Genomic DNA, 27,140 nt, shown 5'->3' with positions numbered 1-27,140 from the left:
AACAAGGATTTTGCTGAACAGCTGAGTGGGTTTTGTAGCACGTGTGTCTTTACAGACTCATTGGCAATTTGTTGAGTGTGTAGTCCTGCATCTTACTTGGAACGGGTTGTTTCTGACAAAAGGGCAGATTTCTGAGCGGAAGTCCAGAAGGGAGTTCTGGCCATGAAATGGGGTACATTTGAGGACCTTCTCATGAATTTAGAAAAAACCAGCCCAAATCCTGAAGTGCTCGTTCATTATGAGTTTTCTCAGCAATATTAACAAGCCTTGTATTTGTTAGCGAATCTGATCTTAGCCAGTCTGTTGCAAGGTTAGCTCCTTTGGTCAGGCACAAGGTTTAGGCTGGAGTATTTAAACTACAACAAAAAAAAAAAGAAGATGAAAATGTCTGAGAGCCCTGGCTGACCTAAGAATTAGAGGGGAGCATCATGGTGAAAGTTCTGGTGCTTTCAGTTGAGGTCTCTTGGCCTTTAAGTCTCAGAAGAATAGCAGTTCTCCAGGATCAGGGCTCGGCTTTACAAAAACTTGAAGTCAGGAGTCCCCCATGCAGCTCATGGCAAACTTTCCTTTGGGAAATACTTTTGGCCTGATACTTAGTCTAGTTAATTCAGTCAACCCAAGATAAGAATGTGCTCTTTTGCATTACAGAGCCATCTGTAAAGAAATGAGCCTGTCCCTGGGGCCAGCAATGACAAACCAAGCTGTGAACTGACCTTGCTCCACGTCTCCCATGAGAGAGGTAAGGAGTGTGCAGAGTGAGGCATTGAGCAGCTCTGAAAGGTGAGTAAAGCTTGGGACTGACTGCCCCACGTGCCTATGATGTTCCAGAGGTGTTTTTCTACACCTGGAGTAGTTTCTTATGTGATAGTCATGCACAGCACAATGTTGAAGTGAAGCTCTACTGGAGAAATGTGGTGGATAGGGATTGCATAGCTTCCTCTGGAAGTGGCCTGTGTTTGATGGAAAGCAGCGACCCCAGGTCATTTATTCTGTTTACATTTTGTGACAGGATATACGTGTGTGATGTGCAAGCTGTTTAGGGACATGAGAGAGCAAACCACCTTTATCCAAAAGGTACCTTCACGTCTCTCTGAGACTGGTAGCCAGACCTGTTTCAAGAAAGGAATTCTGGAAAAAATTGAAAAAAACCTGGGCAAAAATTTATTTTTGGAAAAAATAGAAATTCACCAATAGGAAACAAATAAACCAGACTGAAAAGCATTTTTCTCTTGCAGCTGGTTGAAGGACTGACTTTTTTAGAAGCTCTGCAACCTCTTGAGCTCCTGTAAAGCTATGCCAGAGGGGTTGACTGAAACACTTTTTAAAAATTGGATTACTTTATACTGTTCCTCAAGGTCGTTAGTGTTGTCCAAGTTAAGCTCCTTGTCTTGCTCCTTGTTAAGCTTCCTGTCTTCTGTAAAATCTTATGAACTGTATAAAAAGCATGTCTGCTTTGCATTTTTATCCTCCCCTTTGTTCATTGCCTCGTTTTCCAGCCTAAACTGTCATAATATAGTAGGCCAGGAGTTACAGTATTTAATGTCTCACAAATGTAGGCAAGGAAAACTGCAAGTAAATGAGTTACTGTGTTAAGTTGATTTTTGACTAGTGAATAAAAGCAACTTGTGCATGTGTGACTGATGGTGAATTTCAGCTAAGGCCATGGTGCTAAAAGTAGGGGCAGGCAAGACACAGTGGAGCTGTGCAGTCAGACCTGGTTTTGAGTTGCAGCAGGAAAGACTGAACCTTGCGACATTTAGATACGATGCAAAGTTATTTGATTTGCTCTTTTTAATCTTCTAGGTTAAGTTTTTATATGCAAGTAGAAGAAAATGGCAACCAGCATCAATATAAGAAGTGAGATGCTTGCCTGTAACTTTAGGAATTTGTCTGACTGATGCTAAAGGTGTCTTCTGCTGATTACTGAAATATTTTGAATTAGATACAGCTGGGGAACTGTCTGATGGGAAGCTGAAAACTGGTCTGTCCTGTAGTGCCTGTAGTCAAACATGCTGAGAATCTCTTCCCTCTTTCCCTGACTTTTTTGAGGTGTCAAATACCTGTAAAGCTCTAAGAGCGCCAGACCTGAAGGGATATAAACCTGGTGAGCTCTGCTGTATTCACTGAATTCCAATAATAAGTTAAAGGGGCAGATAGAAGTGGCTGATGGACTGCAGGGGTGGATGCAGCACTCCTCCTGCTGAGAAGCCAGGCTGCAGAAATCCTGTCCAACTGACATCAATGGGAAATGGGCATCTGGGCTGCTAATTTTGTCTGTGATTCTTTGTAAAATGTAATCTTTACCGTTCATCCCTACAATGTGTTTTCTTTCCCTGTGACCACCACACAGTGTTTATTTGATCATGCTGAGAACCCACATCTTATCTGGTCTTCTAACTTTTTCCTTTGGAAAGCGATAACGAAGGAAGGGGGATCAGAGCAGCAAGGGAGAGTGGGGTATTGTGAATAAATATCCTATTTGCATCTGTACTGTTAGTCACAGTTGAATATTCAAAACTCCTGCTATTTTCAGCAGCCATTATAAAGTGAGGCTTTAAATTCTGTATAATTTTTAGTGGAGATGTAGTTTTGGCTTTTGTTTTTCTTTGAAGAAAGATACAGGCATTGCTTCACACTGGGAGACTTATGAAGTTCAGGCTGTGCATGTGGGAATTAGAAACCAATAGGCTTAATTTCCTAAGGTCTTACATGACTGTTAATGGTTAAGCATTGCTAAGGGACTGTGCTTTCTTCCTTTACCAGTTCTCTCCCCTTCATCTAGAAGAACAGCATTTTAACTTCATACAGTCACTAGGAAAAAGAATTACTTTGTAAGTGACCCTTGAATATTTTGGTTCTTGTGGCTGACCCTGGGTTAAAGGATACCAAGATAGCTCAAGCCTGCTTTTTGTCAGCGTTTCCACTCTACAGGAACTCCTGGAGATGCCTTGGTGGGAATCCAGTGATAAAACTGGAGCTCATTTCTCACTTACAGAAAGGAAAACAAAACTGAGGAAAGAATGCTTCCTGCTACTCTTTGGTCAGTCGATAAGCTTAATTGGCCAGGCTTGCCTGCTGTACATTGATTGTACCTACTAATAAAAGAGCTATTGATTGGCACTTTATTTAGCACTGGCTTGCATGGACTATAGTTCCTGCTAATGTTATTATTACATCAACCTTTTCCTGTTCCCCAGTTCTTTAGTGCAATAAATTATGTCAAATGCCTCTAGTGTTTTCAATATTCTTGGATGGTTTTCTTTAGGTTTTTGACCTCCTTAGTACACAGTGTGTCATCTCTAGGATGTGTGAAAATGGCTAATGGGATGCAGGAGGAATGTAGATGTTAACCTGTTGTGGAAAAGTACTGGAATTGTTATGCCTACATTTTAGTTTAATTTGCCCTCAGAAATCAAAGAAATTGATATTCCTGGACATCCATTTAACGTGACTGTGATTAGTGAGCAGTGGTGGCAGGTTAATGGAGACAAATATCTCTATCTGGAAACTTGCACTGTCTTTGTAACCTTGCTGTTACCAGTAGTATCTCACTTGTTACAGCCCAGAGCAGTGGTCCTGTGCCTGTCGCTGGAGCAGATCTGGGACCTCTTTGGTGAGACCAGGACAGAGGGATTTGGGGCTCCAGAAGGTAAACTGGTGTTTCAGACCTGGTTTTGGTCAGTCCTCAGTCTGCCACCGTAAGTCCCAATATTATGGATGAATGATTTCATTTTCTACATTTCATTTATGAAATGAACATGGCTAGATCCTAGCACAAAGTCTGGCTTCAGCAGAGGTACTATGTATGCTACTATATATTTCTCCTTAATGTGTTTTATGAAGAAAAGATTTTGGATGTCAATGGAAGTTTGGTAGAAATGCACAAGAGCTGCTTAGTACTAGTACATAGTCCTCTCTTTCTCTTGATAATAACAGTGAAAACAAATTTAAACAGTCATAATATTCACATTTTTAGTTGTACACGAGTTTAGAGGGAGTTTGTTTTTTAAAGTTTTTTGATCCACTTTCAGCCTTTGCAGCTGGATGGAGGTGCTTTGTGTGAGCATTACTTAAAAGCACTAGTGAATGTAATGTAATACCTAATTCTTTACTTGCTAAACTTAAAATTCAGGAGACATGGCTACAACTGGTGCTCTAATTTTTTTTTTCATTCTCCCCCATACCCATCAAATAATCCTCAGATGAAAAAATATTTGTGTTTAATAAAAAGTTGGCAGCAAAATGTTGCTTGTTTCCTCCTATTAAGGCTGTTTATTCTGGCATTTATTTCTAATGCTTTTGAAAGAACCTTGTATTTAAGAGGTTTTTTTTTTTTTTTTACAAAAAAACTAATTGCCAAAGCAATCCCCAATGAAGAAAACATTTTACATCTCAAACAACAAGACTAGAAAATAACTCTATGACATTCCGAAGTAAACTGTGTTTTTTCACAACTCTAGAGGTTTAATTGTCAGATGACTGGCATGTGAGGATCCTGACTGGAGGTGTGAAAGCCCAGAGCCTTGGTTTTGATGCAATAATGGACTTCATAAGGCAGTGCTGACTTACAGCAGTTGAGGATCTGACCCTGAGGAGCCTTGACACTGCTTGTGAGTCTTGGTAGTTTTAGATCTCCAATCTTGCTTCTCACTCCCAGTATGATACTTCCCACAAGGAATAAATTACCTGTGCTTTGCCTAGGAGAACTCTGCTACAACTTCAGTTTTGCATTGTGATATTCACTACTTGTTTCAGTGAGTTTTGCATTGCCATATTTTTGGTTCAGTGAGCTTTTAACTTGTGGATGTTGCCCTGCACTGCAGTGCTCTCAGAGTGCATCTATGTATAGCAACACTTCTTACATCCCCTCATATTTTGTGGATTTCAGCAGTGGAGCAGGGGGTGATGCTTGCTGCAGTTGTTTCAGGTCTCTTTAGCCCTGCTGGGCTGCCCCAAAATACCACAGGAGGGGTAAGGGCTGGTGCTGTGCAGCACAGCAGGAGTCAGGCTGCTGCTGGAAACTTGAAGCAGTTGTGAAAAGTCTGCTGTGTCTGTGCACACAGTGACTTGAAGTGTTTTATAAATCTGACAGCCTGGCTCCCTCTCACAGGGGGAGGGGAGACTCTCTGGAGTTGCCCCCTGCCAAACTGAAACTGCCTCCTCCAAACCCTGCCACAGCTCAAGCCAGTGTTCAAATAAGGACTATAAAATATGAATGTGCACCAAGGCCAGCTATTTTAACAGGGCTGTAACTGCTGCAGATAATGTGACAACCCTGTGCCCTGCAATAATAAATGCTGGCACTGGGATGCTCATAGGAAATGCTCTGAGACACATAGGAAATGTTCGGTAAGACTACAGAACAAACTGTGGAACAGGACCCATAGCAGAACATGTTAGTGAAGTGAGGATGTATTGGGAAATGCAACATTAACCCAGAAATCCAGACCACATAATGTAAATGTAGGTTAGAAATTGGTCTCTTCTGATGTTAGTGTTCCTTCCAGATGTTCCTCTGCTCTGAGCTTGGCTCCTGGAGGAAAGGTTCCATTCTTAAGCTGGAGCAAGTTAAAAAACAGTAAGCTAATTCCATATTTGTTTTTCAAGATGCAAAATGCAGCTTTACAACTTGCATTCAGATATACCAGGGTGAGTTTGACAGGCCTTCATACCTCACGGTGCTCCCAAGGCATATGGGGCATTAATTGCCCCATAAAACACCCTGTGTCATGTCTTGTGGCTCAATGTGTTACAGGTCTGTGCAAACTTGTTTTATAGCCCTAACAGCCCACTACTGCTTCTGAGAAATGTTTTCCTTTTAATGGGGGAAAGAAAAACAGCATTTAAAAATATTATAATGGTGACAAGGAAGAAAGAATGCTATAGAATTTCCACGGGCCAGAAATGCTGTCACAGATTAAACACCTGTTATAAATGGGTGCACATATATTATTTTGTGTTAGGGGGGTCTTCTGTCTAGAGAACAAATCCATCTCCCCTAATTTGGCACCCTACCTGATATCTGGGCCAAATGTTGCCTTAATTTGTCTTAGGGCAGAAGCAGAAGAGAGTATGTGCAACTGCAGCCACATGCCCTGGCTCAACTGTGCGCCAGTGAAGCTGTGCTTGGTGCCCCAGAACGTGCCATGGGCTTCATAGCTTCATTGCCTGCAAGAGCCAGCTGCTGTGGGTCTGACTCTTATTCACCCACGATGTTTCCACAGCAATTATGACAACTGAGAACAGCAGAGCAGACCTCTTGGCCTATGAGAATTGTGATTGTCCTTTCCAAGTCTTCCAGTTCCCACTCCCACATCTCCAGGAATGACAATGAGAAAACCAATGAGCAGATTACAGCCTAGCCCCAAAGATTCACGCATGGTGTTGCTTTACTGGGGTCAAAAAGGATTATTTCCAATGTCTAATCACCAGCATGTGGCTTGAGCCTGATGAGAGTAAGCTCAGTTCCTTGGCCCATTCCTTCCTGGTTGTCTTTCCAATCTTAATTCTAGGCAAGCCTCAATAAGGGGACTGGAACTTGCTGCTCCTCTTTAAAAGGTATTTTTAGCCCATTCCCCTTTGTGCAATAAGTAGTTAATACTGGATTTAGTACCTGCTGTGCTGTGAGCAATTACCTTTGTGATATGGGAACATTTTATAGCCACTTTTCACTCTGTACCACTGGCAGAATGATTTCATGATGTGTATAGACGTTGAAGATTCAGACTTCAGATTTGTTGATGTGTTTCCAAATATCTAGCATAGGCATCCAATTAAATTGCAATTTAGTTTTTCATGGGCTTTCCTTTGCTAGATCTGGATGATTTTTCTGCTTTTAGCTCAAAAATGAGGAAAGATCCAAAGATATTCAAGTGACAAGTCTCTGGCAATGAGATCGGACTGAAGTTTACTTTTAAAAACTGTAACAATACAATTTTCTGTACCAAAGCTAAGCTGTGGGTCTTGATGAGGTCTGGGCTAGAATATTTTTGTTGCTGTGTATGCTAAATGATATACACAACTTCTGTCTGTAAAAAATGCACAATGTTTTCAGGAACTGCCACTGCACAGCAGTTGAGCAGGAAATTGTTTTTGTTTGCAAGTGATGTGAAGTGAAAGGACACTCTAATTTATAAATAGGTAAATATTGCTTTTCTAAGAGCTAACTCTATCGTGTGTAAATATTTTCCATTTTACAGTTGTAAAATCAGTTGAAGTTAGAACCTAATTCATAAATATTCTGAAGATTTATGAAGCGTTCCCTTTGTGTTTCTCCTCAGGACACACAAGGGACGTGCTTCCCCTGCCCACGTGAATTATCCCTTGTGAAATCCATTTTTTGTGATTTATCAATCCTCTATACCCTTGCTTGCAGGCTAATGTAGCTGAGAGCTACTGTGTGTAACAGTCCCTTAAATCAAGGAGAAATAAGAAGGTTTATTAAAGTAGATTAAGAAGTTGAAGGGGCAATTCCCCAAACCACTACTCATGCCTGTGTCCTCGCTGCTTCCAAGAGCTCCAGTTATCGAAGAGCTCTGTGCACTTGCCCTCATTCTCAGCCTGTTTCTGCTGCAGTTGAGGCTGTTCTGTGGTCCAGGGCAGGAGGCTGAGGAAATAAACCATTTTTGAGGTCACAAAAATCTGCATCTTTTGGATGAAAAAGTAGGGCCAAGAGAAAAAGTCTGAGGAGGGAGACACCTCTGCAATTTAGAGTATGAAAACAGTCTCTGGCCCATCAGAAACAACAGCAACAAAAATCAAAGCAAAAAACCCCACAAACACAATGTGCATTCAAATTGTTGGTTCCCAAGGCTTCAAAGTGAGCTCACACATGGATCATGGTGCAGCATGCATTATAAGAAATGTGATATTGTGTCACTTTGATGCACACAACATCTAAAAAAAAAAGAAAGTTTTATGATCCTGTATAGCTTTGCTTCAGTTTCCTGGCTGAGTCTTGTCTCAAAACTCCCAGGTCACATCCATTGAGAGAATGCTTTCAGAGGCAGTGACTTCTCATCTGGTTAAAGCTCCCAGAGGGACCATGATTTCAAAATGGCATCCTGGGCATGACACTGGAACATTAAATATTCCTTGGGGTTTTCCTTGAGTACCACCAGAGCACTGGTAGCACCTGGGATGATCTCGGGTTGAGAGCCTGAAATCTGGTAAAAAAAGACATTGAGAATTGTCATAAACATTTCTGAGTAGGTGGGAAGACACAGGAGAGGCTTATTTTCACAGCTCTTCTGTAGTAGGACAGCTGCCAAGGTCATGAAAGTCCAGTGGGAAGCCTCAGCCCATGGGTCAGGGTCAGCCTGTGAAGGGAGCCTGGAGCTGCAGGGCTGTTGCCTGCTGGGGACCTGGAACTACTGGGAGACTCTGTGAAGCATAGGGCTGCAGAGGATTTGGGAATGTTTTGTTGCTGCATGACCAAAATAACTTTTCATGGGAAAATCGGTGGAAGTAGCAGGATTCAAGTTTAAAAATTAGACATAAGGTAAATATGTTGTTAATCTCTGTGCCTGTTATTAGTGGAAGAAGCTACATAATTTCTTTAAGAGAAGTGGCCTGTTTTATTCATGTCTGAATGAGCTTGTATAAGAGCAAAATTAGTTTTCTCTACATGTCCAAGCTGTCTGTAACTTCCCAGTGCAGCTGTGTGTAACAGTCCACTGCAGCAAATGAGACTGCAAAGTGCAAGTGGTGTTTGGATTTAGAATTAAATTTGCTTTGAGGATTGATAAATCACAAAAAATGGATTTCACAAGAGATAATTTAAATAATATCATGACTGGTGGCTCATCTAAGAAGGGAAAACAGCATTACAGAAACAGGAATATAGCGTAATTATAGTGAATTGAAGTTGAATAGAATGAAGACGTGAATTACAAGGCGTTTGTCATGAAGGAAGGTAAAATGTGAGCTTGAAATTAATTACTGCAGCTTTGGAAGTACAGTTTATTGCATTGGCTTTGGAGATGGGACGAGTTAGTGGGTAACAGAGAAATCCCCTCTCACTGAATGTCAGGAAAGGCACTTTGCTTAGAAACAACTTGTTGCATCTTCTATGTTTCTTCATCATTAGCACACAGCACCTAGTTCTATCCCTCAGTGATAATTCCCTAAAAAAGATTTTCTATGTCAAACTGGTGCAGGTGACTGTACATGTGGATTATAAAATATTTCAAAATAGTTTGAGAAATGGGTTCTCAAATATAAATGGAGATGAGATGATGATTTGGTAGCAAAATGTTTCTACCAAATTTGTTTATCAGGGTGGGGAAAATGAACAACTAATATAGAAGCTTATGATTATGAATGCAAACATTTATTGACTACTTTGAGCCAACTCAACACTTAAATCACTGGTAGCATCTTTTAATATTGATTAAGGTAAATACTCCACTGATAGCATTAATCAATATATATGTGTAAATCAACACATGACGGTTTTACTGTATGTTTAATGTTTTTGAGTTATGTGCTTCTGGTACTGAAACAATGAACCAGAGGCTGGAAATCATTTTGGTCCTGACAAAAGGTGCTGCCTTTCTTAAAACATTTACATTTCAGATAATTGGCTGCAGCACCTGACAGCACCACTGTAGCCTGATTGAAGCCGTGTCCCAGCAGTGCCACTATAAACCACAGCACTGAGAGTTCATAACCAGGGCAAATTTGGAGGGGAAAAGGGAGGGCATCAAGTTTTTAAAGCTGCAACGTGATACATAAAGTCTTCAGTAACTTGATCATTTTGAAAACATCTCTTTAAATAAATCATGTCACATTTAGGAAAATGTTTAACTGTAGGAATTGTTTGGCTAGAAGTCCAGAGCTAGTCATTCAGAGTAGCTTGATCTGTGCCAAATTAATGAATATCAGCCCATGTTCATGAATATTTAATGGGTGGGAACTAATATAATTCACATGGCTTTGCTGCTTTAAACTCTGTACCAGTTTCCACATTCTTGCCCAAAGCATCAGTGCCTCCACAGGGGAAATATCGTGTGTGTCGTGTCTCATGATGCTTTGCATACATTACTTACTTAAATATCACAGTTAGCACTCAGTATACACAAATTTAGGATTACCCTAAGAAATGGTTTCCAGTACTTGTTCACTGACAGCAGGATACGGGTTTAGGCTGTAGTTTGGCCCCTGCTAGAAAAGGGCTGAAGGTGAGTGTTACTCACAGTCCCACCTCAGCAGTATCACTGAGGAAGAATCAGCTGATACCAAAAGAGTTGGATTTTTTTTCTCTGTTAGTGATACCCGAAAGAAGTTCAACCTTCCTGTAACTAACCATGAAATATTACCAAAAATCCTCAAAACATCCAAATACACCAAAACAGATCAACTCAAGCCCCAGGAAGTCCAGGGCAACTTGCCATTCCTCTTTTACTATTGGCATGTTCACATGATCTGGCTCTCCATGGAGTTGTAATTTGATGACACTAATGATTATCCAGGAATAATTTTTCCACTGGGGAGAAAAATGTAGCACAGCCAATTTGGGTGATGAAATAAGTGATTCAATGGTTTAAATACTAATAAAAATTGAAATATCTTAGTAAGTAAGGGTTAATTGAAGAGCCTTTGTCCAAGACCACTTAGCTAAAAGTAGTTAAAAAGGAGAGAAAAACCACCAATTGAGTATATTGATATTGTGAGGGTTAAAAAATAAAAAATGCTGTGTCAGTTTCTGTCCTCGGAGAGTCTGAGGAACCCTCAGGCACCATATTCACAGTCATTTCAGGCAAGTAAATAACAAAACCAGAAAAATATCTTAGGCCATCGCCTGGAGAGGGGCTTAAAATATATTAAGAAAAGACATGAGCAATAAACAGTCCTTGTGGCTTTCCCTGAAGCAGGAATACTGTCAGGAATAGCTTTTTAAAAATAATAATAAAAAAATCCAGGATCTTCTGGGCATGAATGAGCTTAGCTCTGGTGATGTTTCAGTGACATACATCAAAGCATACCTTCAATGTGTAAATTTGCCTGACACATTTTTAAAGTCTCTGTGGGGCATTTGCTGCTGTTATCAGTTAGACTTGAGATCCCTAATTATATTCCTTTTGGAATTTGATCTGTTTTATGCAGGAGGTCAGCCCAGACTGTAATGGTCCCTGCTGGCCTTCGTATTTATGCTTGTAATGAGTAAAACAAGCTCATCCTGCAAACACCTGGGCAGCTGGGTATGTTAGCATCCAATAGATGACTTCAGAACATTAACCACAGGGCTTAGTGAACTTATAGCTCTAAATATTTGGAAACTCAAACCCTGAATATCTATTACTATTTCCTTAAACTGAAATATTTGCTGCTAAAATACAAAGGTACAACTTTTTTTCACATGTTTTATGTAAGGGATGGTTTTACATTACTTCTTATCATATCTGTTTAGATGCCTGCTGTTAATCCAACATGAATTTATGTAGTGGAGATGCATTTGGGCTAGAGAGGCTTCTGCCCCAATGTGAGTCACCAGCTCTCTACTTTCTTGTCATACTTGAGGACATTTCATTTGCATATCTTGAAACTGCTCCATAAGAGAGCTGACACTATTTTAGCTTTCTCTGTCACCCCAGGGTGCTGCTAGTGCTGCTAATGACTCACAGGTTGCAAGATGCACCTTTTCCTTGATGCCTCTTAAAGGTCATTAATTTCTTTGATGCAAGAGTGTCAGGAAATAATGTCAAAACCCCAGTATCCTCAAAAGCATGTTGGAGGGAGTTGAAAGAAAACCCAAAATAACATTAAAGCAGGAAAGTTGAGTAAAAGATTTTTCTTTACTCATTCAATTTAATATGCAGTCAAAACTGATCCAATGTAGTGATCTTCTTGTTTATAAGCATATAAAATTAAGTTACTGGCTCTCTTGCTTATGAAGATTAATATCAGATGTAAACACTAGTGTATTCTGTCACAGTTTTTCTTGACAGTTGTATTTCAGTCTTTTCTAAGTCCAGTTCTTGTGAGTAGATCAAGAGTCACTTAGTATTATAATTTCAATCCAGAACTAAGCAGAGAGGTTGAATATTGGTTCTCCAAGGAAAACCTAGATAGCACAGTGCCAGAGATGATTTACCTGGTCTCACCTTTCCTCTGGCACTAACCAGAGATGAGAGCTTGTCCTTGGAAAACAATTTAATGGAAGAGCTCTATCAGACCAGAGAGCAATCTCTGTTCCGCAAGGGTTTAAGAAAGGTTGGTATTTTGTAAGGCAGATATATGGTCTTGTAACTCTGAAATGGGTGATCAGCACTTAATCTTCTGTGTGATGAAAACACTGATTTGAATTTTAAAAAAACTCAAACAAACAACCCCCAAAAGAGCTTAGGGGATATGGAGTTTCAAACCTGACACTAATCCAAGTGTTTTAGTTTACAAGTCCAAACCAAAACATCTCTGATGTTTTGAAATGTCTGATGGTAGAAGTGTTTAAAGGTTACTGGAAGTCACACACATGATCATCCACTAGGCTGGAGGCTCCACAATGGGAATAATAACATTGCCCACTCTTCTATGGAAACTTTCATTTGGTGCCTGAAATAGTTTAAAGATAGAAAAGGGGAAACTTCCATAGGGGAGAGTTATGACAGAGAAGGGGACAGACTTCTTAACAGGGCTGGTTGTTAGAGGACAAAAGTTTTAAACTAAATAAGGGTTTTTTCAGATTAGATATAAGGAACAAAATTTTTACAATAAGAATAATGAAAACACTGGCTATCTCACCCAGATGGTCTATTCCCCATCCCTGGAAACATTCAAGGCCAGGTTGGACAGGGCTCTGAGCAACCTGGTCCAATTGAAGATGTCCCTGCTCATTGCAAGGGGACTGGACTATCCAATTTTTAAAGGCCCCTTCCAAACCAAACCTTTGTATGATCTGAAAAGTGAGGGAAAGGAGCCCAAGCAGAAGCTCAGGCTCATGCCATCCCCACTGCACGTGTGCTACTGCTGCTGCTGCATGACTCTTGAGCAAATAATCATGAGTCCACAGAGCTTGCCTGAGATGATGCCCAGCTTAGCGTGTAGGAAAGTGGAGAGAAGATGAGGTAGTGATAGAGTAGAGGCTGCAGCTCCTCACAGACTTTTTGGTACCAAATTTTCATTTTTACATGCAACACTCATGGAAATTGGTTTGTACTAGGAAATAGATGCATTTATGAGGCTTGAGTTGAGCTGCAGTGAGGAGCAGTTACAGGAGGAGCCCCAAAGGCATTGCCAGACTTTCCTGGGAGCACCCAGGCGTTCTTGGAAATAGAGGGAGTTCCCAGTAATCCCTAAGTGCTGGTTGGACACAGTGCATGGGGCAGATTCTTCTCCATGCAGTGTAAACTTGCACCAGGGAGGGAGGTGAGGTGAGGACTTAGGGATGTGAGGTGGAGGTTTTGAAGTGCTGAAGAAGGCTAAAAAACCTGAGGTCAGAAGTCAACTTTTGCCAAAGAAAGTGGCTCACAACTGCTCCATCTCTGAGCTTTGGCTAGATGCCACAATCTAAGCCTAAATAATTTGTGATGGGATGACAAAAGCTCCTTTGGCTTTCATGTTACACTGCACCTTTTGAATTTTTTAAGGATTGAGTCTTAGCTGCTTTATATGTGGATGGTTTTACATTTAATGAGGTGTTGCTAATTTTCAGTTTAGTCTATTTATTCTCTCTTATGAAGAGCAGAAGCAGCTGCTCATTCCCCTTGAGACTGCTCATGTAGAGTACCTGCACCCACCTACGTGTCCTCATAAATTGTTTCCTGAACTAAAATGAGCTCTCAGTATTCATTTACTTGCTTTTGGCAGATTTAAGTGAGAATATAAATCCGCATCCGCTTTTTGATTCACAAATGCATTTTATTCCATAAAGAATTAATGTGGCCACATATGAAAACTGCACCTCTGTTTCTGCTAAGTTATAGTCTTTCCTTTCTGTCAAGTTCCTTCTCTCCCCTGCCCCCATTTGCCTGCTCCCACATTGCTAAATAACTGTAGTTTTAGTGTTGCCAGAACAGAATATTCACTAGCAATTCTCAATTCTGACATCCTAAAGCCCTAGAGTCATATTTCAGGCCTGGATGGCACTTAAAGGCCCATAATCTTTTGCTGAATGGGTTTTGCAATACTCAAGCTGAGGCAAATTATTCAGTTTAAGGACCTGAGCTGCTCTGGGAATTCAGGGCTCGAATGTGGCACACGCTGTTGTTTTTTAATTATTTATTTATTTAGAAAATGTTTGAGCAGGAAAACCTGCAGGGATGGAACATTTCACATATCGTTAGTTCCTGGCACCGCGGCCTTGGAAAAGAAAACACAGCCATTACACCATCCTTGGCATTTCAGTTCCAGCACAGAGTGGGGAGCCCTGGAAAAGCCCAGGGAGAATGGCAGAGGGTTAAGGGCAGAGGAAGACTTTGAGGGGGTCAGTCTCTTTAAAGTCAAGGAGAATGATATTTAGTAACAAAATATAAAACCCACAGATTGTCCTTATAATGATGGTTTGATTTGTTTGATTGAAAGAGTTATGACTGTTGGTGGCCTGGTGAATCCTGGCACTTTTTCCTGTATAATTTAGGAAAGGCTCTTTCAGGGCCTTTGTCAGAAAAGCAGTACCAGGATGAATTCAAAAGCCCTTTCTGCACCAAAAAAAGGTTTATGGTGAAGGCTCAAACTTCTCTGTTCCCTGGAAAAAATTTCCAGGGCATTATAAGGATAAATCTAATAATTTTATACTGTGGCTAATAAAAAATTCCCACTGGTGCTCCAGTAAGTTTAAGGATTACCCTTGTGAGCTGGGTCTGTGATGTAACATGGTACATGCATACTTTTGGTAGCCTTATTGCCTCATAGATAACACATAGTTCTGACTATGGCAGGACAGAAGACTCCTTTAAGCCGTAGTTTAGAGAAGAAAAAAGAAGTATGTTTTGTATAATTAATACTATAAATATGTTAACATTTTAGTTCCTCAGTTCATAGAACTTTGTTTCTGTGTGTGTTTTTATGCTAATGGAGGCAGTAATTATTTTATGACCTTATCCTCCCCCCCACTGCGAAATTCACAGAGCATTACCCCAGGGCTAATTTGTTGATTACTCCAGGGTTCTGCCCTTATTGCAACATGAGTAGTAGTTGTGGCATCAAGCTGTTTTGCAGCAGCCCAGAATCTGGTGCAAATTTCAACCTCTTTGGCATGAAAACTTTGTAACTCAATAATGCTATTCATTCACATTACATACATCTATTTCATCTATGTAGCTGTTTTTTCTGCTCTGGTATTTGCCTAAAATTATGGGAGAAATCCTCCTTTGTAGCTTTATTACCCCTTTCTAATGTCACATGTGTTCCCAGGGTGGCTCCTGGTGGTGGTGGTGTCCATCAGCCTGCTCAGGGACTGAGGCTGGCACGCGCTGCTGCTGCTGCGTTCTGGCACTGCCAGGGCAGTTTAACTTCAGCAACCTGCAGGACCAGTGCTGCCAACAGTTTAAAGGCAGCTCTCAGTGAACATGAAGTATTTAAACTCAGATGGTTTTCTACCCCCTGGTAAGAAAGAGTTGGCAGCTTTCACCTTGGAGCTCTGATCATATTTTTTTTTTTCCTTCTTTCTTTCCACCAAAGTTTTTGCAAGCTAAGTGAGCAGTGTCGGAGGTGCCTTCTTCGTGGAGCTGCTCAGCTGGTTCTTGCCAGATGATAGAGCTTCTGTAAAAGGGAATTTTATCACTTCTTAGTTGGTATTTTTTAGTAAATCTCTATAAATACCTTTTTTTTTTTTTTATTTGGAGCAGTTTAGATGGGATAACGGCAATTAAGATGTTGCTGTCAGAAAACTACTTTAAATTGGCTTTGCTTATTTCTTTTAAAAGTCTGTGGTTTTTTGCAATTCCTTTTGCCTCAGTTCTTATTGGAATTCAATATTTAACAAAGGAGCTAATGGTACCAATCAGTATCAACTGAGCTTGTGTTTTGCATGCAGGTCCTACATGGGTTTGAGCACGCAGCACTGTTGAGGCTTCAGCCAAAACCCACAAACCTCAAAACCACTGGGCTTGTGATTCAGGCCACCTCAGTCTGTCAGGATTTTCCAGCCTGCCCCCATAAAATCCTGGTTGGAAGGACACAGCCCTGCTCCGAGCTGCTCTCCACGAGCACTCCCAGCGTGTCGCGCGGCCCCGAGCTCCGCTGTGCCCACCAGGGCTGCTGTCCTGCCACAGGCACCAGCTCACTGCCCAGCACGCTCTAGGCAGAGGGTCACAGCCAACAGGCAAGCCAGGAACAAGCCAACACCTTTAAATAATCATACCATCCCTTCACTTGAGCCCGTTGGGTTGCCAGGGACTCGAGCCCTGGCCCTCTGTTTAATTGGTCTCCGTGCACAGGCAGCAGTCTTGTGACAGGCATGTTCTCAGGTTGTAGGACTGAGGAATTACTGAGGATCCTGGCTAACTGGGGCCATGAATTTTATTGAGTTGGCTGTATTAAAGCATAACTTTTTGCCAAGCACTTCACTTTAGTCAGATGGAATTCACTGTTGATACTTTAGAGAAACTTACTGAGCTCCTCTGTACCTGGATTAGGCAGTGCTGATGATACCAGTTAAGACACACAAATGTGGGTTGTGTTTACATTAAAAAATTGTGAGTGTATTATTGGATATATTATTTTTGGCATTTCAGCATGGATCATTGCCTCCAGAAACATTTTGTAAGTTTTATATGCTTTTGCACTGTTAAACTGTATTATGTTTCCTGTATTTGCATTGGCCTAAGTCATTTGAATTTAGCTAAAATCCTGGATTCTGTTCAGCTTGCTGGTGGAAATTTATTTTTATTGTATATCCAGATACATGAAAAGTCTTGAAAACTAGGCGTGGAAGATGAGCTGCTTGTTTGCTCAGTGTATCCCAGGAAGAACACGCTGTTAAAGACTTTGTAATAGCTTAGTCCTAAAGCCATAACAGTGCTGAAGACAAGACCTACAAGTGTTGTAACTTTCTGCTTAACTTGGGCTTGAAGTTTCTGAGAACACCAAAAACGTTTGCCCCTTTGTGTGACAAGTCCCAAAGCAGGGTGAATTCCGTGTGTCATGGCTGTGAAGGCTCATTGGTGTGTTCTGGTGGGCTCTGGGCACCTGTGGCTGTAAATGAGCACAGAAAGGAGTGAGAACATTGCTGCTGTGGGTGTTTCAGGAGTCTGATGGATGGACCTGCTGTGTGTTTCGGAGAAACATTCAACCTTTACTGAAATTGACTGGGAGACTCCTGGGTTTGGGTTGGATCTGGGGTCAAGGCTCTCAAAGTGTTTAAAGAGTCTGGGTCTCAGTGCCAGGTTTGATAAAGGAAATGCTATTTAGGAAAAAAAAAATGTGGAGAAAGATGTGGATACCTAGTGTTGCCCTAAATAAACTTAAGTGACTTCTAAGCAAATTGTCATTATTTTGTTTCAGGTTTGTTTTTTTTTTTAAGAATTTATTTTCTTGAAGAGGTAAAGTGTCTTCCTTCATGCTTTAAGAACCTTTGTCTTCAATGTGATTGTCTATTTGTGAAGGATTACTTCATCCAGTTCTGCACTACTCATTAAATGAACTAAATATAACATTTTCAAACTTCTTGTTTTCCAAGCAGTTGTGTCCAGGAGGGAATTCTCCTGTGTGTGGCTGAGATGTGTGTTTATTGTAGCTTTGTTTTCACTGGCAGGTCTGAGAAGCCATTTCCTTCAGATTTGATGCATCCTAGTTGCTTATATGAACTGTTTCCCAAGGTACAAGGCAGATTGATTAGTCAGAGAAAGATCTGACCACAGAGCAAAAAGTAATTTTCTTATCTTAGAAAGATGTCATTACTGTTCATTCCTAAAATATGTCAGCAGTATCAAAGGTACCTTTAGGAATATTTGGAGATGGTCACAGCTGTTCTCAGAGGTCTAATGTGTCCAAACGGAACCAGTCTGTAAAACACCAATGTGGTGATTTGGGGATTATGAATGTAATAAACCACAGGTAAAGTCTGTGCTGTCAGTTCCAAAGTTTTTTTGCTTTAAATTGAGGCTGACTATATATGTAAGATGTTTTACTTTCTTCACTTTTAGCAAACAAAAAATATTATTAAAAGACGCTTTATGCCTAACTCCTGGATTGATGCAGAATTTCCCTTTCTGCTGGGAAAAAGATAAGAATTCTGATGAATCTGTTCAAATCAATTGTTTAGTCCCTTGCATGTTCCTTCTTTTTGTGGTCTGATCACCTTTCTACAGTGTCTCTCTGTTAATTCTCAGTGCAATAATTGATCAATGCTGATTTATAGTATTTTATCAGCTGTTTAATTCCACATTAAATGTTTCATATCAGAGTTAAACAGAGCTGGCCCCATGTTGAAGTTGTCTCCTCCATTGTTCAAGCCAAGTACGCAATATTTTAGGGTAAATGATGGAAAAAAGAAAATGCAGATTAGCATGAGACAAAGCTCAGGTGGACTGTGATGATATCTTGGCAATTCAGAGATGTAAAGTGCTATTGAACCTGAACATCTGTTCCATGGATCTTTTTCACACTGTGATATGGAGATTTTACACTTTAAGTTGAATGTTCTCAACTTGGTAGAAGAATAATTGTTGGTAGAAGAATAATTAATTATATAAGAGGTAGTTTCCCTTTATTATGTGTAAAGTGGAAAATAAAAAGAGATCCAAACTGCATTCTGCAGTACAGATTTCATCTGCTAAGAAGGAGGATGGCCTTTGGTTTTGGTTTGAGTTTCTGGGGGTTTTTTTGGATAGGTGGCTCACACCTATTTATGTATAACTTTTACTCCAGTGATCCCAGAGATCCCAGAGAAATACTTTAGCATGGGTAGAAGCTTAATAATTAAGTTTGCTTATCTGATAGATAAGACAACAAATTATCACCAAAATATTCTTGATGAGTATTGAACATGTAATTTCCTAGAACCCAGATACTCCTGACAGGGGACAAACTGTTTGAAGTGGGCAAGACAAGCTGCCACTTTGCTCATCTAAGTGTTAATAGAAGGAAGATGTTACATACATGACATGTTTTTGTGTGCTTCCTTGCTCCATAATAATCTTTAAGATGGATATTATTGATAGATTTGTGTTATTAAAGTCATGGCTGTAAGTTTGCCCCCAGCTGGTGATGGGTTTATGAACCCTGTGTGTATGTTAGCAGGAGTAGCGAGGATGAGCATGCAGAGAGTGTTTGTGTTTGCCATCACAGTTTTGAAGGCTGGCACATGAAGTACTTGTCCATCAAATTAACTTCAGCCATTTAGTAAGAACTACCCTAACACAGAAATAAAACCTTTTAGACCCATCTCCAGGCATTGGAGTGTTTTAACAAATGTGGGGCTGGGAATTCTAGTGAGATAATAGCAGCAAAGGATATTGAACATAAAAGGAAACTGAATAGTTAAGGTTGATTGTAGTGTTGTTGTTGTTTTTCCCAATCATTATTCATTCTAGTTTCTGGTTTTGGTCTTCCCATTATGTGTCATTATGAGAATGAAAACACTGAGACCCTTTTTGCCTAAATTTTTCACTTTGAAATATAAATATGACATAAATTAACAGGGTCACCTGGAATGTGAAGTCTTTATTTACAGAAGATGTTAACCTGCAATTATTCAGTTTATCATAAATAAGTTTTATTTATGTAGTTTATCTTATAAATCTCATTTTTTATGACAATCTCTGTGTCACCTGGAATATTCTGCATTATTAGGGACATTATATTAAACTCTCTAATAAAGTTGAAAATAGTAATTTTAAATGCCTTCCTTATTGGAACCAGACTTAAAATGCATGTCTGTGGGCTGTGTATGAGAAGAAGAGAATGAGATATCAAAAAAAGCATGCAAATTACTTTAGGAGCTACATCTCCTTTCAATGAATAATAATTTAAATACAAGACCTTTTTAGGGGTTTTAGAAATGAGGCCACAGAATCTGTTTTGATCTGGATTCTTTACAGTCAACAAAAGGGTTAACTGTCTGGAAGAAGGTGGGCATTGCTAAGCACATTTTTTCTATGAGATAAAGATCATATGAAAATTTACATGTTAATGGAACATTTAAGGGAAAAAATTGCTCTTTGTCAATTGATTGTATAAATATTTTATTTAGTGTAATATTAGAGGAAGGCAAGCGTGAAGGCATTCAGTTTGAATAGTTTTTGAGAGGAAAATTAGGACATTATTGTTGAAGAAATAATATAAAATAGGGAGTTACAAGCACTTGATCTACACTGTAAAAACCTTTCATGCACTCTGGCAGAAAGAGCAGATTAAATCCATAATGAAATGGGTAACTTTAGGCCTGCATAAATTTCCAAGCAGTCTCAGTTTCCCAGGAATCTCTCTCTGCTAGATTAATGGCTAGCAGCCTGCCACATAATGAAGTGGTTTGCCTTGGCAATGTGCTCATGAATTTATTATGGTGTCCACAAGTGTGCTATATGGCCTAGACATCCTTATAAATCCTGGATTTAGAGCTGCAGCGATGAGCCATTTCGGTCCTAATGGTGAGGTTGATTTATCACTGTGGTCCTCCACTCCACTCTCCAACCCCCTCCCTGACAGTTATAAAAGGAAAATACAGGTCATATCACTGATGGAAATGAAATGTGAAGGTAATTAGATAATGCCAAATGGATATGGGAAAAGGTGCACTGCTGAAATTTTAAATATGTTGGTAATTTTTTCCTTGGAGCAATTATATCAGGTTGATTTATTTTTACAGTTTATAATCACTTAACTACCTGTGGCTGATTTTAACCAGAGCTTGTGCCTTTGGAGACAAGAAGTAGAGCTTTTCAGTCCGTGATTGTTTATTGTAAATTCATTTATCTCAAAATACCTAATTTATTATGCAATTTACACAAGTCACAGCTCATTGCTGATGGGGAATAATGATTACCCATTTGGCTCCTTGTAAACTGTTCTCTGTGGCTTTATAAAATAATCAACAGTCAAAGCCGCAAGGATTTAAAGAATTCTCTATATTGAAACTAAACCCTTTTTTTTCCTCTCTAAAAGACACTGGAGAACAGTAGAATACAAAACAAATTATCTAGAGATTTTTCAAATCCATGGACGAGTAGTCCAGAAATTACTGTATTGGATATTTCTAACTCATATTTTTATTACAGAGGGATCAGGACTTTTAATGGCAATTTGAACATTTCCAAAAGAAATTGGAAAGTGTTTTAACAACCAAGGTAATGGAGCTCTGAAAACAAATGCAGTATGATGTAATAGTGTGTTAAGGACCAAGAGAAATAGATCTGCCCTGGAATTTCCAGGGGACCTAAAGGAGTTTAGGGGACAGCACTGTGATTCCATAGTAGCTCTGCTGTCAAAAGCACCGAAGCTGCAGTAAAACTCCAGCTACTGTAAGCTGAAACTTCCAGCAGGTTGTTCAGTCCTGAGGAGATGACTGTTGTGAACTGGCAATCAGAGATTTTTCTGACCTGACCTGCAGTGTGGGGGAGAGTGGGTGGCTTGGCTGGGTACTGCAGGAGTTTGAAGTCTATTTTGACTGGGTGATAAAGTCTTTTTTTATTTTTTTTTTTTCCTTTTAAGGAGGCAGGCAGTTCTAGAGGTGATATCTTGATTTTAAAAACGTGCAAGTTGTTGTGTTAATTTTTGACTTGACATAAAACTCCCTCAAGGCAGAAGCCCAGCATTTGCTAGTGGCTGGTTGAAGAACAGACACAGAAAACTCTTCCTGCATGGTCCAGGCTTCCTCAGTCTCTTCTTAGAGATCCTAACTTACTTTTAAATAGTAACGGGATGCCTGGTGGCAGCTCATTAACTGAAGGAATATTCTGGTATTTCCAGCACTGGTAAGCACTTCAATCCCAAAGGCAGGGAAAAGGAGCCAGGCTGGTTGAGTGAGATCAAGTCCAAAGTTACATTTTGATGCTTGAAAGGAATTTTGAAGCTCTGCCTTTGCAATTCTGGAGCAGAGCTCCTGTGAGAAGTGTATTGCATAGTACTTAGTAGTTGGATAGACATTTTTAGTTGCTTCCCCCAAAGAGCAGGTCTGCCAAGGCTGGGTTTTAACTCTTTTAGTGGACATCTCTCACGTGAGAAGGTGTTTAAAGTCCCCAGGATCACCTGCAAAGGTGTGTGCAAGGTAAAAATGTGGCTTTGATGTTTTAATCTGAGAACACCTGAATTTAAAGGATATCATACCCAGAGGCAGATGTGGAGCCACTGTTTTCAGATTGAATAGACCTGTCATCCTTTTGAAATTCAGTTGTTTTTACTTGAGTTTATATTATAAAACTGATTTGTTTTAATGAGATGAATAACTTGTATGATAAATGAGTAGCTCTCGTTGCTAGGTCTTGTGATGGAGGGCTGCTGAAAGGACAGTTGCAACATCCAATTTTCACCGAAAGATCTGTGGGAATAGGGGATAATATCACTTCTTAGTGATTTATCTCAAATATTTCTTTCCTATAGATGGGATTTATTAATGATAATATTGTAGCATCAATTTATATTGAATTGCAGTTTAGTTTCCTGAAAATGCAGAAAACTTTTGTGTTCTGGTTCTGGATTTTTTTTGTTGTTGTTGCCTCTTAACTTTTCAGAAAAAACCCTGTAATTGCTTCTACAACTGAGGTTATTTTTGTTCCTGGGGGAGAGTTGAAATTTACTTTCAAATGTGTTTTTAGTAAGAGTGTCTTGGTAAAAAAGATGAAAATATGAGAATATAATGGTTGCAATGATCTGCAGCTATGGGGACTAGAACCCTAGATTAAACTCTTGAAGTTTAGAAGTTTAAAATAGGAGCTCTCAGTATAGGATGAAAAACTTGAATATACAGAAATTCTTATCAATATACCTTCCCCCTACTCCTTTTAGAAAAAAGGAAAAGAAAATAATAGTTCTGCATGTTTTGTTGTGTAAATGAGTTACAAATTCTCAGCATCAAACATTCAAGACAGGGAGTAAAAATTCTGCACATTCCTGGAGAAAATTCGATAGTGATGCATATTTGATCAAATATTTGTTTTATAGGTTTCCAAATGTTTGCACATTCCTTTGAGCTGCCTGGGGCTGGCAAAGTTCCATGTGCTGCTCTAGGTAAGCCACCACAATTCTCTGCTCTTTGCCCATGAATAAATTCTCACCTCTCTGGAACAGCCAGTCCTGGCCCTTTTTGGTGCTGTTAGTTTTTATGTAGAATGTGTTGGTATCTGTCATGAGCAAGTCAAATACTGGCCCCAACTCTGTGCCCTCTGTTTATACCCCACGAGAATCTGCTGAGCCAGAAGTTCTCTGATCCTGTAGTTTATGGGCTGGATTATGGCAATATTGCTAAGCATGCATGATTTTGTCTGGCACATCCCTTGTTGTTGTCTCATGGCAAGGCTTCCAAGCATAAAAAGGTGTGTGGAGTCCAGGGGAGAGCAACCGAAGTAGCCTGATTGCTTGTCTTCAGTAGGGGTTCTTTTGGGTTTTGGTTGTGTGGCATTGTGCAGGTTTGGTTGGCTGGGGTTTTTTTATGCCCCTGTAATTTCTTCTGTTCTGGTGGTTTACAGCCCTATTAAGTCTATTTTACTTGATGCCTCTCAAGTAACATATTGCATATTGATACTAAGGCAGCTAAATAACTCTTGGAATCATCTGCTGCCTGTACCTTAGTTTTTCAGGGACTACTGTAATAAGAAGTCTAAAATTTAATTTAACTGAAATTTAAGATTTAAAAGATAAGTACTGTTCAGTTGACTAATCAAATAGTCATAAAAGCTCTTTTCTGAACTATAATTACATTTATTCAGTTCTGGGTTTGATTTATTTTTTATTTTAATTGTCAGCTCTGCTACACCATGATGCTAATAGAAATGTTATTGCAGCCAATATGGGATAAAATGATGTCTGATGATTATTAATGAGAGCAATAAGAAGGTATCTTCATATAAAGTCAGCATTAAAGGAGTAATTAATTTTACCTGATATAATTGGATTGTAGCATTTAAATAGCCTGGGACTTCCTCTTAATTGTGATTAGTTGTAGCTTCTTCCTTTTAGTACCGTATTTAACTCTTCCTCCACTACTGCTTCTGTTTCTTCTATGAAGTAATTAAACATGAATTGCTCAGTGCCTTTTAATAAATATATCCAAGGATTTAGTAGCTGTTAAATGGAAGTGCTGCCTGTTAGAAATAGTTATGCACAGTACCCATAGCTGGAGATGTGAAGCTATCACTTCACTACAATGTTTTATATGGCACATCATTATACAAATGCATCAATTGTTGCTTTGGTTGCAAGAATCACAGCAGGTGCCTTTGTCAGGAGCAATTGTAAAGCTGAATTTTATGAGAATCAAATGAAAGGAGGGTAATTATCATCTTTATTTTACCAAGGGATAAGCAGAATCCACAAAGGCTTGTCTGGAGCTGTAGTTGCCAAATGAGCTGGTCTGAAATGTGCTGAGCCCCGAGACCCTGAGCTCTCCTCCACCATGAAGATTTGGTGTGTCTGCAGAGTATCTTATGGGAGATGAATCTTTTGCAATACTGCCCCGTTTTGCTGACTCAGAAAAATTAAAGTCTGTCTCGCCATTTGCTCCTCAGTTTCTGGTGGATAAATGATTTGAGGATTCAGCTTGTTTTTTTTAAAAAAAAAGTATATTTTGCTACTGCAGACACACAGAGTTGACAGGGTGGGGGAAGCACATTTCTAGGGTTCCAACTTTACAGGTTTTAAGGATTTGAAACAGAACCTTCTATTTCTAGTTTCACCCTTCTATTAATTTTACTTGGTTTTGAAGGGCTCTAATGACTTGGAATTTGAAAGGATGGTCACCTGGGAGCTGTGATATAAAACTTAGTCTATATTTATGGCACTCGACTGTAAGAAATGAGCATCTATCAGGCGAATAGTAACACTGATACATGGGAGGGCTCTCTGAGGATAAGTTAGAACCGTTTTTCCCTCACTGAGAAATACACATATTTCTTTCTTACAACTACCAGAGCACCTGGAGAGACTGAGTCTGGCTGCTGCTGGTAGCTCCCAGCTAATATACATTGATTTCTTTTACTCTGGAGTGCATGAGGATAGATAAGAATCTGCTGATCAGTCTTCCATGTTCTCTGCTCTGCTACCTTAACCAGCTAAGATAGCTGAGCATTTTGAGAGTATGTAATTCCTTTCTTCTGTGACCTCTGAGCTATTTTCCATGTTAACAAGATGTAATTTGAAAACATTTGGGTGTATTTCCATGCATATTACTTTGAATTCTGTGCAGTATTTTGATGTATGAGGTAAATAAAATGATGAAGGCCTGATGTCAGCAGTGGATGGAGGTGTCACACAGCTGAGGACTCTTTCCCCTGATATTTAAATGTAGCCTCCTTCTGGGGTGTCTTCCAGACCATGTTATTTTACAACCATGAAGTTTGATGGTAGCTGTTTTGTCCCCATGGCACAAAGGAGCTGGTTTCTTTAACATAAGTAATATAAATTCACTTAGGTGTAAGGCTTCTCCAACTCCTTCTTGATGGCTTTGACAGACATTCCTGATGGATGCATAAAATCTTCCCCATGGTCAGTGTTTATGACATCAGTTGCTGGTAGGAGTTCAGAGTGTGGAGTGTGAATCCAGCATGCACGAGTGCTCACCCTCCCCCCTGCCCCTGTGCCTGGTTTTGCATTTTGATGAAAAATAATTAATGGACTTCAAAAATGCCCAGGATAAATAATGAATGAAATTAGGCTACCAGTAATCTATTCCAAAGGCTATAACGTGTTAACAGGAACTGCAGAGTTAACAAAATACTTGTTCTTTCAAGGCTGGCTTGAAAGGATCATTAGTATTAATGACACTTTCGTATCCCATCCAGCATTTTGGATGGAGTACAAGCAAAGGGGAGGAATTGAACTGATGGATATTTTGGTTTTCCAAAATTGATGAGGAGTATTGGAGCACCAAATGAGAGCTGGAATAGCTGTTCTGCCCAGCCTTGCCAGCACAGCCTAATTTTAATGTGTAAATATCACTGCCTATGAGCCTTTCAAGAGTACAAATGGATGGTCAGGTTGAAATGTATCAGATTATGTGGTGGTTTGTTTTGCTTTTAGGTGGATAAATGTCCAGAAGAGATTGTTGAAATCACTGAATTTTTTTATACTTCTTTTAGAAGGTAAAAGTTGAAAGTGTAAATAGAGAAATGTAGATGATTAAGAACAAATGTATAATTAGTACACAGGAGAAAGTCCTTTTTAAAAAAGTTTATATCTCCTAGATGCCTTCTGTTTTTACATTCCATTTGGAGATATTATGACACTTAAGCCCTTGTATTTTGATCCTCAAATCACACTTGAAATTGGAGTCAGTATCTGTTCATCCTAGTATATTCTGTTTTTCACTGTGATAAAACGTGTTTTAGAAAAATGTTTCCCAGAGTGGGATGTGGTTTTAGGCAGCTCAGGCAGATCTCTGTCCTTGGGAAGCCAACCAAACTTCTCCACTGATTTAAAAATAGGGTTAAATGGACAGATCTAGCTCTACTCTAAGTCAATTATGTTTAGACGCTTTTGTTGCCTCTGAAATAAAAACCTCTATTGTCTCAAATTAGGTATTTTTTAAGGGAAAAAATTGTATGAAATGTTAGATTTGATGTTAGATTAAGTGTTCCCTTCCAGGATACTTTTGGTATCTATTCTGTGACTGGGCACAGGAAAAATTGTTTCATTACCTAAAGAAATACAGCTCTTTCAAAAAAACCCACTTCCCCTCCACCCCCCCCCAGAGGTTTGTATTTAAAAAAAATATTGTTATTCCACTTGTATTTAATAACCAAATAATAAGAACGCTCTTACTTCTCAAGCTGTTTTAAACACACGGCACAGAATTGTCTCTCTAACCCCTAATTTGAATACCAGAATGTCTCATTTTTCTTGTGCCCCATTTGCATACTCTGCATGATAAATGTTAACATAGGTAGGACTTTACATCATCAAAGAAAACATGCTTCATGAAATATCACATGTATAAAATATACATAATCTTCATCAGGATAGGACTGCATGTTTTCTCCCTTTCTGCCTTGCATTTTGTCAAACATACATTGTATATTAATGTAATGCTTCAAAAAATAATAGATTGTTTC

General features: G+C 39.5%; 1 long non-coding RNA gene across 1 annotated transcript in view; it reads left to right on the top strand.

The window, feature by feature from the left end:
- Nucleotides 1-684: 684 nt before the first annotated feature.
- The window catches only part of LOC105758737 (uncharacterized), a 333,084-nt gene continuing 306,628 nt past the window's right edge, over nucleotides 685-27,140 (top strand). Inside the window, exon 1 of the long non-coding RNA XR_012057710.1 lies at nucleotides 685-739. This is a non-coding gene — a long non-coding RNA (uncharacterized lncRNA). The remainder of the gene's footprint in view (nucleotides 740-27,140) is intronic.

Source organism: Taeniopygia guttata, chromosome 11 (genome assembly GCF_048771995.1).
Source record: "Taeniopygia guttata chromosome 11, bTaeGut7.mat, whole genome shotgun sequence".
Lineage (NCBI taxonomy): Eukaryota > Metazoa > Chordata > Aves > Passeriformes > Estrildidae > Taeniopygia > Taeniopygia guttata.
This window is presented reverse-complemented; position numbering and strand designations above follow the sequence as displayed.